At 40.4% G+C, this 16,484-nt stretch overlaps 1 protein-coding gene and 1 long non-coding RNA gene across 2 annotated transcripts in view; one reads left to right on the forward strand and one right to left on the reverse strand.

Moving 5' to 3' along the window:
- LOC128841743 (uncharacterized) overlaps positions 1-3,724 on the reverse strand; it is a 31,246-nt gene extending 27,522 nt beyond the window's left edge. Inside the window, exon 1 of the long non-coding RNA XR_008445912.1 lies at positions 3,366-3,724. This is a non-coding gene — a long non-coding RNA (uncharacterized LOC128841743). The remainder of the gene's footprint in view (positions 1-3,365) is intronic.
- A 149-nt stretch (positions 3,725-3,873) lies between these two features.
- RASSF8 (Ras association domain family member 8) overlaps positions 3,874-16,484 on the forward strand; it is a 138,951-nt gene continuing 126,340 nt past the window's right edge. Inside the window, exon 1 of the mRNA XM_054037102.1 lies at positions 3,874-4,267. The gene's annotated coding sequence lies outside the window, so the exon portion shown is untranslated. The remainder of the gene's footprint in view (positions 4,268-16,484) is intronic.

Below are 16,484 nucleotides of genomic sequence, written 5' to 3' on the forward strand. Positions count from 1 at the left end.
GGGAGGAGTGGTATTCTGAATGCTGTACTTTTTGCAATCTTTATAAGAATAGTTGGCTAAGTAACTTGCAACAAACAGTTTATTTGGCAAAATGTAAGCTTTTTTTTTTCCTGTTTGTGAATTGTCTGCAATCAGACTGTGACTTATATTAATTTATGCACTCTTCATAGTTGTAGAAATGCTTCATGCAAACAAATCTCATCTTGTATTGCAAACTGATTGCAAACTGTTTGCTGCCAGTATTTCTTTTCTTGAAAGTATCCTGTTGGGACAGTCTATATTTGCAATTCCTTATAGGCAAGGTATGTGATTGGTCACCTGTATCACATAGCATTGTTTCTGCTCCCTGACTGGATAACATAATCTTTGTAAACTTTTTCAATTACTGCCCAAAGCAAATTTCATTTTGTGATGAAATGCATGTCAGATACAGGGCCAGGGTTTGCTTTCTGTAAACAATTCATATGAACAAACCTTAATTTGCAGAAATATTTACAAAAAACAACATGGTCAAAACTGAATTCTGCTTAGACAGAACTTGAGAAATTTACCAGTCAACTAATAGCCAGAAGACTAATCCTTTTAGGCACAGGTAGATAGGAAAGCCAGGGAGCGGGCTCCACCAAGAAAGTCCAGGTTCTCTTGGTGAAGAATCCAATTCTCTTATCTCCAGCTACTGGGTGCTTGGATTTCTTTTATGGTGCCATCCCTCGACCTACTTGAGAGCTCGATCTTTTGTATTAGCATATAGATGGGTTATAATTTTGATGTTCTACAATCCCTTAATTGATGGAGCTTTTTGTTTCTACCCTCAAATTCAGAGCCTCCTAACTGCACTGGGGAGAGGTCTTTGCTACTTAAGCTATTAGCTCTGTTTTCTGGGTCCTCCTTCCCAGTGAACAACTTTTGTTGCTTATGTTAACTGTCTCCAGCAGCAGCATTAGTATGAAACTGGCATGATTCTTCACAGTTCCACTACTCCCCATCCAGCCCTGTACATCAGCTGTGAAACTGACCAGAGCTGGAGTTCCCCAACTACAAACTCCTGAATCATGGAGGTATCATGTTAACTTTCCAAATGTGACCAGAATGTATATTCAAAACCATAAAGGCTAGAAATGTATTTATTTACAAGTGTTGAATAAGATGTCCAGGAACAACTTAATGGGAGAATTTTGGTTGTTGAGTTTAGTGTACAGATGCCAGGTGGTGGTGGTGGCCCGTGATAGGCAGGAGGTCAGACTAGATGATCTGGTAATCCCTTGTGGCCTTAAACTCTGTGACTATGATTCCAATATTATGGAGCTATGTTAATTTACACCAGCTAAGGACATGACCATAATCCAACAGCAAGTATAACAATTCTACATTTTCATTTCAAGATGTGTGTATTCATAAATTCATATCTAGAACAGAGGGGCATGGATCAGCATTCACGTCACACTCCCCGTCAGTACCCGGCCCAAGCTGGGGAAGCTAATGATCCTACCAGCGGACCAAATTCAGTGATGAATCCTGGTAACATGCCTCCTGAGGCACATTGCGCATATGCTAGGAAGATCTTGAACAAAAGTCATCATATTAATGTAGAGAAACAACTGAAAAACACAACAATTGTTGTTGAAACAGCTGTCAGGAATAGATATGAGCACATCTCTTAGCACAACTATCCCTTCCTTTCTGAGGGCTCTCCAAAGCTTGCTCTCTCTCTCTCCCTAAAGCAACAATTTATAATCCTGGGTTATCAATGACATTTTCAAAAGAGAAGAAAACTTTCTTTTATAACATGCTGATTTAAGAAGAGCTGAGCACTCAGAACTCCAGCTGAAATCAATGAGAGATGCAGGTGCTCAACATTTCTGACAATCATGCCCTAAATCCATAAAAGCAAGAAAAATTGTTCATTTTACCAATCCAATAGAGCACTACCTTTACTAGCCCACATCTGGCCCTTTAGTCAAATGAATGCCCCTTCCCCTCTCTCTCTTAAGAGCAGAGAAGGGACAAAAGGAACGTTAGGAACTTTAGAAGTGATGATCATATGAATACCAAGATATCTGTGCTTTAGCAGCGGCTTGTGGCTTTGCCACATGTTGTTACTGTTGTTGTTTATGAAGTGTCCACAATGTGCTCAGTGAGATATAGGACATAAAAGGAAGAGGAAGTGATTATAATCTAACCCCCTGACTTTACAAGCATTTATGCCTGTGGTTAGTTTAAAGCATGTGAATAATCCCATAAAGCCCCTTACAGCAACTGACTTCAGTGGGGAGCTATGCAGGTGCAGAACTCTGGCTACATCTACACTACGGGGGTGGGGTCGATTTAAGATACGCAAATTCAGCTATGCAAATAGCGTAGCTGAATTCGACGTATCGCAGCCGACTTACCCCGCTGTAGGGACGACGGCAAAATCAACCTCTGCGGCTTCCCGTCGACGGCGCTTACTCCCACCTCTGCTGGTGGAGTAAGAGCGTCAATTTGGGGATCGATTGTCGCGTCCCAACGGGACGCGATAAATGATCCCTGAGAGGTCGATTTCTACCCGCCGATTCAGGCGGGTAGTGTAGACCCAGCCTTAGTCTGCCTGGAGTCAGTTGAAAGGCTGGGGCCTCAGAGGCAGATAGGAATAGAACCGGACACTCTTAGCCTACAGAAGTAATTTGGAGTATTGCTAAAATGTGAACAGGAATAATCTCAAACAAAACAAAAGTAAAAGAACCTGCATGAAATATCCCTATTTTAATTATGTAAAATAAAGTTTCAAATAGTTAAAATCTTTTTAGAAATTCCCCTCCCTCCCCCCATATGAGTTGGTCTTGAGGATGTACATGTATATACATACACTAACGCTGGGCAAAATTTGTCATTAAAAACTTTTTTGGACAAAAATGACCTGTTTTGTTTGTTTTTTAGTTTGTTTTTGTAACACAAATTTTAACTTCCTTTTTCAAATTTTCCAAGTTTTTTCCCCATTTTCAAAAACGAGAAATTATCAAAAGTCAAAACTTTTTTGGCTTTTGGAAACCAAAAATGACCATCAAACATTTTGATTTTCGTGTTTTTTTTTATATTTCTGCAACAACAACAAAAAAGCTTTTCAAAGTTTTAGAGAAAATATTTACCATTTCCTACCTATCCCGCTCTCTCTCTCTCTCTGTGGTATAACGGGACTCCCTCTAGAGTAAGAATATATTAAGTCCCAACTGGCCACGGTCTATAATGAGTGGAACCAAAAATCCCCAGACCTTTGGGGGAGGTCAGAAGCGATAGTTTCCAAGCAGGGTGAATGAAAAACTAAACCTAACACAGACAAACCAAAGAGCATGCAGCTGAGCATCGCTTCGTTTATAGCTCTTCCTGACCTGTTATCGCTCATGGGAAATCGCGCGCTCTCCTCCTTCCTTCCTCCCGGTTCCTAGCCCTGGCTGATGCTGGTGCAGACGGCTGACTCCCGGAAGCGTTGGGAGGGCAGAGACAGCGCATCCCTGAGTTTCTCACCCCTGTTCTGGGGGTTGGCATGAAAGAGTCTCTTTTTAGGGGTTCTCCTTCAGGCCAGGTTTTAAATCCTCTCATGGAAGAAGCTATTGCACCCCTCCCCCCCGTGTGATGCAGTCAGACACTTCCAACACCCCCTCCCCGGCGGAGAATCTCCCTCCCTTCGGGGAGCCCTGGCACTAGGCGGGCAGCCCCTCGGGATGCGGCCCGAGGTGCGGGGCCGGGGCTGTGCTTGGCGGCGGCTGCTTTAAGAGCTCCCACAATGCCGCGCTGGTGTCCCGGTTCCGTTACACTTTCGCTCCCGGCCGGGAGGCAGCCGCCTCCGCCGCGGTGCGGCCACGGGAACCAGAGCGCGGAGCAGACGGGGCTGCGGTGCGAGCCCCCCCGCGCGCACACACACACACACAGAGGGGCAGGGGGAGGAGCTGGGTGCCCGGGCCCCAGCAACGCAGGGACAGAGGAGGGGGCAGCAGCAGCCCCACACTCTGCAGCCCGCCCGCAGCAGCGCCTGAACTGCCCCCCTCGCTCCCGCTCCAGCCCCCTGCCGGCTGCGCTTGGCAGCGAGGCGGTCGGGATCCCCCGCCCCCTTCCCGGGCTATTTGGCCGCTGAGGAGGAGCGGGCTGCCCGCACTCGGGGTTGCTGCCTGTCCGGAGGAGCCGGTGCGGGGAAGTGCCGACTTGCCGGAGCCCAGAGGACGCGCCCGCCTGCAGGATCCCCCGGCCCGCGCTCGCAGCAGCCGCCGCCGCGGGGCTGTGCCATGGCCGAGCTGTAAGTGCAAACTTCGGAGTGTTTTTTCCGGGAGAGCCCCCCGCTCCTGCAGCCGCTCCCGGGCTCTCTCTTCACTCGGCTCTCTCCCTCCCCTGCCAGGAGCCCTCTCGCTCCCCTTTTATTTGGCAGTTTTCCTCTCCGTGTTTTCCTGCCTCCTCTCACTTTCTGTTGCATTTCTCCCCCCTTTCCGCTCTCCTTCCTCTTCTGCGTTTTTTCAGTCCCCTTCGTATTTCCTCTTCTTTTTTTGGCAGTCTTTCTCGCTCTCCCTTTCTTTCGGATCTCTCCCCCTTGGCTTTCCTCTCTTTTTTTCTTTTTTGCATTTTCCATCTCCCTTTTTCCGTCTTGCCATCCCCAACTTTCCCCTCCTCTTTGCAGTTCTACCTTCAGCCCCTATTCGTTTCTGCTTCCGTTTGCATTTTCCTCTCTCCCTGGTTTCCCCTACCCGTTTCTCTTCCTTCCTTGTAAGTTTCCTCTCCCCTTCTATTTCACCTTTTCCTGCCTCCTTGCAGTTTTGTCCCCTCCCCCGTCCTCCTTGTATCTTCTGTCTCCTATAGCAGCCGCATACAAGTCTTAAAAAGTAAGAGGTATTTTTCTGTGTCCTTGAGAAGAGAGGTTAGAGGCCACTTTTGCTGAGCAGAAGAATCTCTGGTTCTGTCTTTCTTTCTGCCTTCCATTCAATGGAAATTAGGAAGATTTCTTCTTCACAACGTGGACTGTTTTGTTTTGTTTTTCCTGTCCAGGCAGTGACGATTTATTTGATGATTAATCTTTCTTATTCCTCTCCCCTGCCCCCTCTCTCTGCTAGTAGAGGGGAAGAAAAAAAAGATTATAAGTAAATCTGTTTTGCCAGCAGGGAGTGGATCAGATTTTAGGAACAGTGTGAGGAAAGCTTGAGTGAATCATTTACAATAACAAGGCTTGGAACTTTAAGGGGTAAGGAGGTGGATTTTGGTCCTTGGTTTATGCAGTAGTGAAGATTGTTGTAAAGGTCTGTGGCTATTGGTGATTTCTTGATGTGGAATACATTTTTTCTTAAGTTTTTGAGTCATATACTTCTGTGTGCTAACTCCTTTTGCTTGTCAATCAAATGTCATTTTGATGTGACCAACAGAGCCACACATTAAATTGCAGGTCAGTATTACCCTTGGATTTGATCAGTGTTGTAAATATGAAGGAGATCAAGGGTACATGTTTGGCATGCTCTGTAGAATAACACCTGTCTTGCATTTGGACCCTTGCAAAGATATCAAAGCTTGACACAATAACAAAAATCACCAGACGCTAATTACATCCATGACAAAGTTTGCTGTACTGTGGGTTATGAAGTCTGGCTTGTGCTTTACTATATTCTGCACCCTCCATAGGCAGCACCTCTAGTTAAAATTAAATATGCCCTGAACTGTAGAGAGAAAATAAACCAATTATCTATTGATTTCTATGAAGATACCTGGTTAAAGATTTTTTTAGTTTGTTGTGTTATGACTAACATAGAGAACACTAACCTGATGGTCTGATTATATTATTTTAGAAAAAATGTGTATAATTCATGAATAAAATGCTGACTACTTTACCTAGAATTGAACCAGTCAGTTTTAATCTTGGTTATGTTGCATAACCCACTGTATATATTTTCAGAAAATGTCATTACGGATTGATTTGTTGCCTCCCTTCTCATTTTTTGTGGGGAAAGGGGTAGGGGAGTGGGTCAATATTTTCAGCAAATTTTGTTTAGTTTTAAATTTTTTTTATAAAATAGGTAAGACTTGACATTTAAAAAATTACTAAGTCATAAAAAAGCAATCCTTTCAATGAAAGACCGCACAATGGTTCTCTCCTTGGGGAACAGAAATGATTGTCTCATTCGCAGAGTTGTTCTGAAAGACATACTACTGAATAACAAAATAATTTGTGTAATGCAGTTTCTACAGCTATATAAGAACCTGTAAATCCACTTCCTCCCTTCTCCCCTCACTCCCCCAAAAGAGAAAAAATCCCCATTGAAGCTGACCCTGCTTATTTAAACTAGTCAGCTAATAAAAAGATGGTTCTTTGGCTGTTCAGAGCATGTAGGAGACAAAAAGGAAAAACTCTGAATGGGTTCACAGAAGACAGATCGGGAACATAGTAAATGCTGATGGCAACAAGTTTGTGAATCTTTTTAAACTATATATTGGACTCCATTCATTGGTGGTATCTCCAGAAATCTGAAAGAGCATGGATTCTGTTTCTGCTTCTGCCTTGAATGGCAGTGGGAGCTTTACATAGACAGTACCCATCTGTACCTGAGATGGTGTTGAGCTTTCCATTCATGTCTGTAAATTACTCTTAAGATCACTTGTTGAAAGCGACTGCATGCAAATTTGTTAGTATACAGTATTTCATTAAAAATGACAGTGCCTTAGAATACTAGTTGAGGAACCATATTTGTTAGAATATTCCATGTGTGTTCATGCACTATATTGTGTTTTATAAAGCTGCAAAGTAGAAAAATTCCCGATGCACACAGTTTACTTTATGATTTGAAAGTAATATACAGTATATGAGATGATGGGGAATTTAGTGTTGGCTTGAGACAGAAGTTCTTTTTATCCACAGAGAAGGCATGGCTTTGACAGATCAGTGCATACTTACTCATAATACCCCATCTGCGTATCTCAAACCTGAACCGAAGGAATAGTTCCATTCTTATTTCTTAGCTTCTTTGCAGACACTGCAGAAAGGAGACTTGTTAGTCCAAATTGCAGTGTGAAGAAATGTCTGCTAGGAACTGGACTGTTGCCATCAACTCTGATGCATACAATTTCTGATCTTATTGAGTCATGTCCCAATGAGATTGGCTTGAAAATCATGAGATTTTAAAAAATTAATACATTTGGGGTTCTTTGTATTGCCTTCTGGTTTCTGAGCCTTAAGGGTGCGCTGAAGATAGGCTGTAATCTCAAATGTTTGCTTTTCTGCAAGGTTTAGGATCAGTCATAATATAGATTCTGATGATGTAGTGTTTGGGGAACTAGTTACAGGAGTAAGTTTTTGCAGAATCCGACCACAATATTGTATGTATGGAATACCTTTAGACTTGAATCACTGTCATCTTTAGCTGTAGGGATGACATCATCTCATGTTGTCAGAACCCCAAATTCTACCTGGACCGTTAGACCAAAGTATTCAAACTGAGGCACCAAAATAAGTGGCCTGACTTTCATTCAGAGGTCTAACTTTAGGTATCCACAATTGAAAATTTTGCCCATAACTAACTTGGAACTATTTCCAGTTGGTGAAAGGAAATTGACATTATTGTCTCCTTTTTGACATTAAGAGGAGTTTGCCTAAATCTTTTGTGCATTGGCAGAATATATGGTTCTTTCTACAGGCCTGTGTCAAGTTGTGTGATAGTCCTGTGATACTCTGGGCTTTTAGATGTTGAGATGAGAGCACAGAATTTGCTCTAGATGGGACAGGAAAATGGGATTATCTACAGCCCCTGAAGTGAGTATTCAGTGAATCTCCCACCGTAATTACAGCTCCATCAGTCTGTAATGCTTTCATTCATATCATTGAAAATTTTCAGTTTTATGTTGCCACAAATAAGTGAAGACTTTGTTTGGAATTTGCCTGTAAGGATTTAAGCAGCGGTTCAGTAGGAAACACTTCTGTACATTTTAAGGAAAAAATGGATTGTTGCATTTCATATGCATAATGCATTACTGTAATCAAGTCACCTTTTAATTTAGCTTGTCTTGTTTACTCTAATATTGTGTTTGAAAAAGGGATTATCCCCAACAAAATAAATCTCAGTTCTTCCTACAGTCCAGGATTATTGAACAAAATGTCTTGCTGTGCAGTATTGTTGTTGCATTCAATGTTGTATGATAACACATGTTATTCAGCTGTTGTTGATTCCTCAGTGGCATAGACTTCAAAGGAAGGCAGTGAAAGAGAGCCATGGCAAGAGAAAAAAGAGTTTAGTTTCAGTGGTCTGTACCATCCAGCTGTTTAAGTACTTTACAGAACTATCGGAGACTGTTCAGGCATCCAGTTAGGGCTGACAAGCAATTACATCTGGAAATGGAACCTACTTTGGAGGACCACCTAGAGGGAAGCTAGCATTTAAACATTCCCTATTTTATCAGTGCTAAGATCTTCAAAATCCCTTTTCAGTAAGGAAGGATGAGGCTCTTTGTAAGGATGCCTTTTGATATAATATTGACTTTACCTAGTTCCTGGTGGTATTGTGCTCTATTTTATTTATGTAAATAATTTGTTCTTTACTTTACATGGCATTATTAGAATGAGAAGAGAAGAAAAAAAAAACAGGCCATGTAGGGATGCCCTCTCCTTTCATAATTTAAATGATTGATTATACATATATTTTGCTAATACTAGAATTGTATTTATATAATATTATTGGCTAAGTATCCCAAATGCTTACAAAAAATCATATGGATTTAAAAATCAAACAATATTAATGAAAATCCTCATAAAACCAACACATTCTGCCAAAGACCTTGTGAAACAAAAAGTCCTTTAAACTTTAATAATCCCAGTTAATTCTTTTATCGTCTTCCCAGTTTGAGCATGGAAGATATGTTTCCTCTTTGTGTTTATTTTTCTCTGTTGAATTGTATAAGCTACATATTTATCAACTATATTTTCTCAATCAATTTGTCTGTCTGTATATTGCAGTGCTACTAACCAAGATTTTATCTTGAGTTTTGTGATTTTTTTTATTTGGTGTTTCACTTAAATTCCCCGTTCCTGGAGTCAGCTGATTATGTGAGCTAATATCTTTTATCAGATCAACTTCTGTTGGTTAGTGTCCTGGGATCAACATGGCTACAACTACACTTCATCATTTTTGAACATTTGGGGTCAGCAACCTTGATGTATTAACCTATTCACATTACTTATTTGTCTGTAGAGGGTCCAGTCTCCTGCTCTTAGTGCTAGTGGGAATTGTGTGCACATTGATGGGAGAACACCTTCAGTAAAGAAGGTACTTAAGTTCCCAAGACTTTAATGATACTTTTTATATGAAGATGAAATTCCAAAATAAACTCCATACCATGCAGGTACCTCTGAATGTTATTGGCCTTTGCCTTTATATTTGTTGACTTCCTGATTTAGAATTTTCATGTGACTTTTATCCATTCAGTGGGTGGTTCCGTCTTTCAGGTGGCTGCTGTAGTGAAGTTCTCTCTCTAGTATTTTAAGATAGTGGGATTTAACATTTGCTTCAGAAGTTTAATTATATATTTATTTCCCTGTTGCTCTGTTGAGTGAATGTAGATGTACAGATACCGTTCTTTTCTCCCTGAATTTTCTTTGCCTTTGTCCCTAGGTTCAAATTGGTAGTCTGAATTCATTTAATAGGGCAAATGTATTGTTCTGATAACCTTGTGTATTATTAGCCCTTTCATTGCAACAATACTTAACGTGTTGTTACCTCTCTTATGACTCTGGATCATCCAGTTCTGAAGTAGCTGGGGCCGTTTCGGTGCTTTCTTTCACATTTGGAAGTTTAAAGTACTGCATTACTTCAACTGAATTGAAAGGAAATTAGAGAATAATATATTCTGGTCACTAGACGTTTAAATCACTTAACAGTGTTTCAGACTTCTGTTTTTAAAAGGGATTTGGAATCTTCCCAGAAACCTTTTTTTTTTTTCTTCCCCTTTTAAATTGTGGCTTTATAATTAAATTCAGCTGTTCCATAAAGCTGTGGGAGTTGAGGGGCAGGGGAAACTTCCACTTGCAAAAAGTGTACACACACTTTAATTAATAACAAAAAAAAGTAGTGTGGTTTATAGGATAGAGCACTGGATTGGGACATAGGACACTTACGTTCTATTCCCAGTGCTGCCATTAGATTACTGCGTGACTGAGAGCAAGTCACTTCACATTCTTGTACTTCAGTTTCCCCATATGTAAAATGTGGATAATGATACCGATACTTTGTAAACTGCTTTGAGATCTACTGATGAAAAGCACTATATAAGAGGTAGGTATTAATCCATTTTTACAAATAATGAGTAGATTTTTCTGGACATTTCGATGGTGATGTTCTGTTAAGATTGAACATTAAAAAATAACACTCATACGAAAACACCTCACAATAATTAGGCTTACAATAACTACCCAGCAGCATTAATACTTACGTACAGAAAATTTAACCATGCCAGCCAGCAACATAAATTGTTAACTCTATTTAACCTTAGCTAGCAGACAACAAAAATGGAAAAACTCTAGAAAAGCTTCATACTCCCAAATCATACCGAGTTACATATCCTCGTACAGCACACAAAGGAGGTTTTGGAGTGAGAAGCTGTGAGATTCATCACTCTAGGCTTAAGCAGAGGATTCAAGCAAACCATCACCTTGGTTCCTTTAGACTCAGAATCCAGGCAGAAGAAATAATGAAAAGGCAAAAAAACGGAAAGTTATCCAGTGTGTACACATCACTATATTCCTGGGGGCGAAAGGTGGAAAAAGGCCAGAGTTAATTGTTTTTTTAAAAGTAGCTAGTAATCTAGATAGGAGTTGTTTAAATGTGCTATTAGTTAATATTGCTAGCCATACAAACGTAACGCTAATATCCATAGCAAGCAATATTAATTAATTACTTTAGGTACTCGTGTTAACATTCAAATAGAAACATATGGCGGGAAAAGTGTCTTTGTACTTGTCAGTCAGAAAGTGACTTTTTTTTTTTTTTAAACACCTTACTAATCAGTGCTGCTCCCTGTGTGTGTGCCATATCTGCTTTCATTGGACCTACTCCAACTCCCGCTGAAGTCAGTGGAAGACTTTTCATTGATTTCATTGGGAGTCAGATCAGGCCTTTACTAAGTAAAGCACTTCTGTGATGTAGATTGGACACCCTGTGCAGGCCATGTGTTTCAAACAGTACTGATGAGCAAAGAAACTATTGGAGAACAGCAGCTGAGTGTTGTGCAATGCTTCCATCTCACTGTTGGATTGGAGAGAGGAGATCTGATTTTGTGGTGAAACCCTTTGCTAGAAACATTGTTCAAACTCCAGAACTGTAGGCAAACCAAGGATGAATTAGCAAGAGTCTACAGAATAGTCTGACTGGAAATTACTGTGTTTTTAACAATTATTTTGTGGCATCTTCTTTCAGTCCAATAACTAATAAGATAGCCGCAAGCTGTTTAACTCTGCTACACAAAATTAACTTTCATTTTGGCTTTAGACTGTAAGTGACAGAATACATTAAACCTAGTTGTGCTTTGCTTCTCCAAAAAAAGAACTTTGTGGCAAATTATAAAATAGGTAAATATTTGCACCCTTATTGTAATGCCGTGTTCTGATGCACTTGGTAGCCCTGAAAGCTAAGCAAGCTGTTTTTCATTTGCTTGCTCTCTCTGCATAAGCTAGCAAGCAAAAACTGCATGCTGAAATTGATTAGAGCAGTGGTTCTCAAACTGTGGGTTGAGACCCCAAAGTGAGTTACGACCCCCTTTGAATGGGGTTGCCAGGACTGGCTTAGACTTGCTGGAGTCCGGGGCTGAAGCCCAAGCCCCAGTGCCGAAGCCAAAGCCTGAGGGCATCAGCCCTGGGCATTAGGGCTCAGGTTGCAGATGCCCTGCCTGGGGCTGACGCCCTTGAGTTTCAGCTTTGGGCCCCCCCCTGCCCAGAGTGGGGGGGGCATGGGCTTTAGCCCTCCCACCTGGGGCAGTGGGGCTTGGGTGGGCTTAGGCCCCTCCTCCTGGGGTCATGAAGTCATTTTTGTTGTCAGAAGAGGATTGCAGTGCAATGAAGTTTGAGAACCTCTGGATTAGATCATAGTTTCAAGGACTGGTGTATGGTAAAATAGTTTTGTGAAGTCAGTCAGTGTGGCACAACCTCAGGAATCTTGCTACAGAACTTGGACTTATTACCACAGGATTCCAGTGGTCCTTGATCTTATAGGAAGGTGAAGAACTTTTGATTCCAAATACCAATTCTCATCACGGTCTACTAGGGATTGGCCAAGCAGCGTAAGGAAGAGACCCATTTTTATACCTCTGGAACTGAAATAAAAGAAACCCTTTTATATTCGGAAATATCCAAGTGGCATTTTTTTTCACATCTGATTTTTTTTTTTTTGGCTGGGACTAGAAGTTCCAAAATACCATAAGAACAACATTCACTGTAGTAGTTTCAGATGGGAGGACGTGTGTATGGTATCCTATTGAGAGACTTCCAGCTCAGTCTTGTAGATGTAAATGGGCAAGAGGTTTTGTGTGCTTATCTGATCTCTTTCAGGTTAGTAATCATATTCTCCCTGTCAAACTGCTGACCTCAATATCTGAGCATCTTCAGTTGTTACTATTACTGTTTGTATTACAGTAGCACCTAGAGGCCCAAGGTCACACAGCAGGTTGTAGCAGAGTCAGAAATGGAATTCAAGTCTCCCATATGAGTGCCCCATTCATTATACCACACTTTCTTTATCCATTGTAAATCTCCTCTCCCACATATCTTTCAGGTCTCTGTTATCAGATTACTTATTTACTGTATAGTCTGCCTTTTATAATGTGTGCTGAATCTTCTTAATGCCCTCACTGTTGATTCCACATTGCACCTGCTATTGGTCTGTTAACACTTTTAATTAGTACACTGTTGGTGTGCTCAGTGCATTCAGCAGCACAGTCAATCCTTTTCTGCTCTGATGTATCCTGAACTTTTTGCCATTTCTTTTACTAGGAGATGTACATAATATATATGGATAATCTCTTGAGTGCCTCTTTTTGTCATAGTCCTCACTTCCTCCAGCATATGTTCTCTCTTCTTCCTCTGAGGCGACTTGTTTTTTTTCTAGCAGGTCTCTTCATCTTCCTTGGGGGGGAAAAAAGTAAAGCAAAGAACACTTTAGCAATTTTTTTCTCTTAGGTCCTTCGCTGACCTTTTTGTGTACTTGATAAAATTGTGTTTCATTTTTCTGTGGTTTTCCTTTCATTTTCCACCTTCATTTATTTTTCAAATGACTTCTTGTAAGTGTTAACTCGCTCTGTTTTACAAATTCATACATGGTATTGTACCACTTTGCCTTGAATTAATTTTATTTTAATACAAAAATTACTATGGTGTGTAAATATTTTCCATATATATATTACTTTACATGCCACACAATAATATTGATCAATAATGATGGGTAAGAAACAGCATACATTTCCACTTTTACCTCCCCCAAATTAACCCTAGATCTTGAGAATTAACCCCATATCAGAGGGAAGAGCATTTTAATTGAAGCTATTTTGCACCCTCAGTTGTAGGACATGCTAATAAAAACAGATGAAAAATACATATCATAGGGTGACAAATGCAGAAGAAAATGGATTGGATGGGGTGGATTTCAGTATAGGGGGAAAATAAAATAGCAATTGAGATACTCCTGGTATCTGGCAAAAAGTTATGACAGATTATTCATATCAAAATCATTGTTGTATAAATAGAAGGGGAATGTGGGGGAAAGAACCACTAAGTGCCAGGGATAAAAAATAAATAAAAATAAACTAACAACATCAAAATTCAAATGCCAACATCTCCATCTCCTCCTCAGATAAAACATGAACTACTCTAAGAATAAATATCCGTGTTGGTTCAAGAACTCTCTAAGGAATTCTTCCCACTTACTGATATTAATTACTGAAGCTCAACTCTCTCAAAAAAATCAAGCATTCTCCTTGGAAAATAATCCTGAAAACTATTCTTAGAAAACGGAATATTTTAGCTAAGCACGTTCCTGTGTGTTTTATTTACAGCTGTGAACAATGGAAAAATAAGAATCAGTTTCTTCAGCTCTTATTTGTCTCCATGACTTGGAATACCTGTGAGTCCTAAACTATAATAAAAGATTGATTCGGACCTTAATTATACCAAAAAAGTGACATTGTGTGACTATATGGTTCGTAAGACTGGGAATGGAAGAAGCTATTAAGTTGTTCACCTCTAGGTCACTAGTTCAGATACTACCTAGGTCAATATAATGACCTAAATTTGTTACTATTTGATTGCTGTCCTGCAATCAATGTCAAATGAGTTGGTCTCATTCAAGTTTATAGATTACAAAAATTGCCACAATTGTTTCATATTGATTCTTATATTGGTAGTCTCAGGAGAGAGGCATGGAAAACGAAATATACTTTATTCATGCTGAAAAACTGAGCATCAGACTTGATTTAGGGAGAAGTAACAAATATTCTCCATTAATAATCCCCATGTTACTGAGCTATGTACCTGCTCCCAGATCCGTCTACCAGGCCTGTGATGCTTTTGTACCTCAGTCCGCTTAAACGTGAGACAGTTTGTATGGACAGTTTCCATTGGTTTGCACGCTCATGATTCTTGGGACAACAGCTTTATCAGGTAAACATGACTTAAAATCGTGGACCTACATCTTGAATCTAAAGAAGCTAACTACATTTTTTCCAGCAACTGACATTTTTCATGAAAGATCGAAAAAACATCTTTGCTATGTCTGAATAACAATGAAAAGTTTTGCCCTTTCACTGAATTACAAACCTTTGTTCGTGAGTAAGATTTATGATTGCCCCAAATCATCGTAGACTTTAATCGAATTGATCACATGCTTAAGGTTCAACACATGTGAAAGTGTTTGCAGGATCATCCATCTCAAACACATGGCTTCTGAATTGCTTGAGAACTGCTCTTTCAGCCTGTCAGAGAGACAAGGTGCATGAGGTGATATTTTTTATTGGATCAACTTCTGGTGGTGAGAGAGACAAATTTTCATGCTTAAACAGAGGTCTTCAGCTCTGTGTAAGCTCGATAACTAGTCTGTCACCAACATAAATTGGTCTAATAAAAGATATTACATCACCCACATTGTCTCTCTAATGGTACCAACATGGCTATAACAACACTGCATACTTTCAACCTGTTTGTCTGAATTGTTCCTCTAGTCCAATTGCTTGTCTCCACTTTTGTAATATCATAAAATATTTACTTTAATGTGTGAGTGGGGCAAAAGTGGATGACTAGATTTTGTGTGTGAGATGTTGGTATGAATATTTAAATATATGCATTCAGGAAATGCTTTCAACTCTATTGATACGCTCTTTAGATTTTCACCACTGAATGTGTCTGTAACAGTCAATGTCATTAGAGAACAGAGTACCTTCTGACCAGTTGTTATCTGAGAGATTGTACAAGTATTTCAGATGTCTTGAACAACTTGTATTTTGCTTTGGATGACATGATTTCAAATGAACCTCTTCATTATTTGCCAGCATAACCCGTCTGAGTGAAATAGCATACAATTATGTACTATTTTTAAGAAAGTAAATTTCTTTCTCTTGCTCATGTTCGCATGAAGCCATGCAGCAGAAACCTCTCTTTACCTGCAGTGTGAATGCAAAGAGAAGTATAACAAGAAGGGAGGTTTATTCTGTGATGGCCAGGATATCTCACCCTCTCTGTGTTCCCATCTGTTACGCCAGGAGGTTACTCCAGCTTTAAGGTGAAGGGGGTGGATAGCTGATGGGTTGTCTCCCCTTTCCACTATCTTTAATTTGGATCTTGTTTCTTAAATAAATCAGAATACTGCATGTAACTCAGGATGTGGCTGCTGGGCTAAAAATAGCATTGTAGACATTCAGGCTTGGGCTGGAGCTTGGCTTTGAGACTACCCCTCTTGATGGGTTTCAAAGCCCAAGCCCAAATGTCTACACTGCTATTTATAGCCTGTAGTGTGAGCCCTGCAAGCCTAATTCAGTTGACTTGAGCTTTGAGACTCACTGTTGTGGGTCTCCTTTTTTTGTGGTGTAGTCCCATGGGACTTGCCAAGGCCACAAGGAGTGTGTGAGACAGAACCAGGATCTGAAACCTCATCTCTTGAGTCCTAGTGCAATGACTTAACTGCAAGGCCTTCTTTTCTTTCCTCATCCTCTGGTATAAAGTGTACAGTTGACCCAGTGTTTACTGACTGTAGACTTAAATGGTTATTAGATGCAAACACCTAATGTTTAAACTGTGGGATAGGGAGAGTCTTTTCATTCTGTCTGTACAGTGGGGTCCTGGTCCATGACTGGTGCTCTATGCACTGCCACAAAATAAATGATAATTAGCATTGTAGAGAAATCATGTAAATCATAGATTCATAGATTATAGGACTGGAAGGGACCTCGAGAGGTCATAGAGTCCAGTCCCCTGCCCGCATGGCAGGACCAAATACTGTCTAGACCATCCCTGATAG

This window comes from Malaclemys terrapin, chromosome 1, assembly GCF_027887155.1.
Source record: "Malaclemys terrapin pileata isolate rMalTer1 chromosome 1, rMalTer1.hap1, whole genome shotgun sequence".
Classification (NCBI taxonomy): Eukaryota; Metazoa; Chordata; order Testudines; family Emydidae; genus Malaclemys; species Malaclemys terrapin.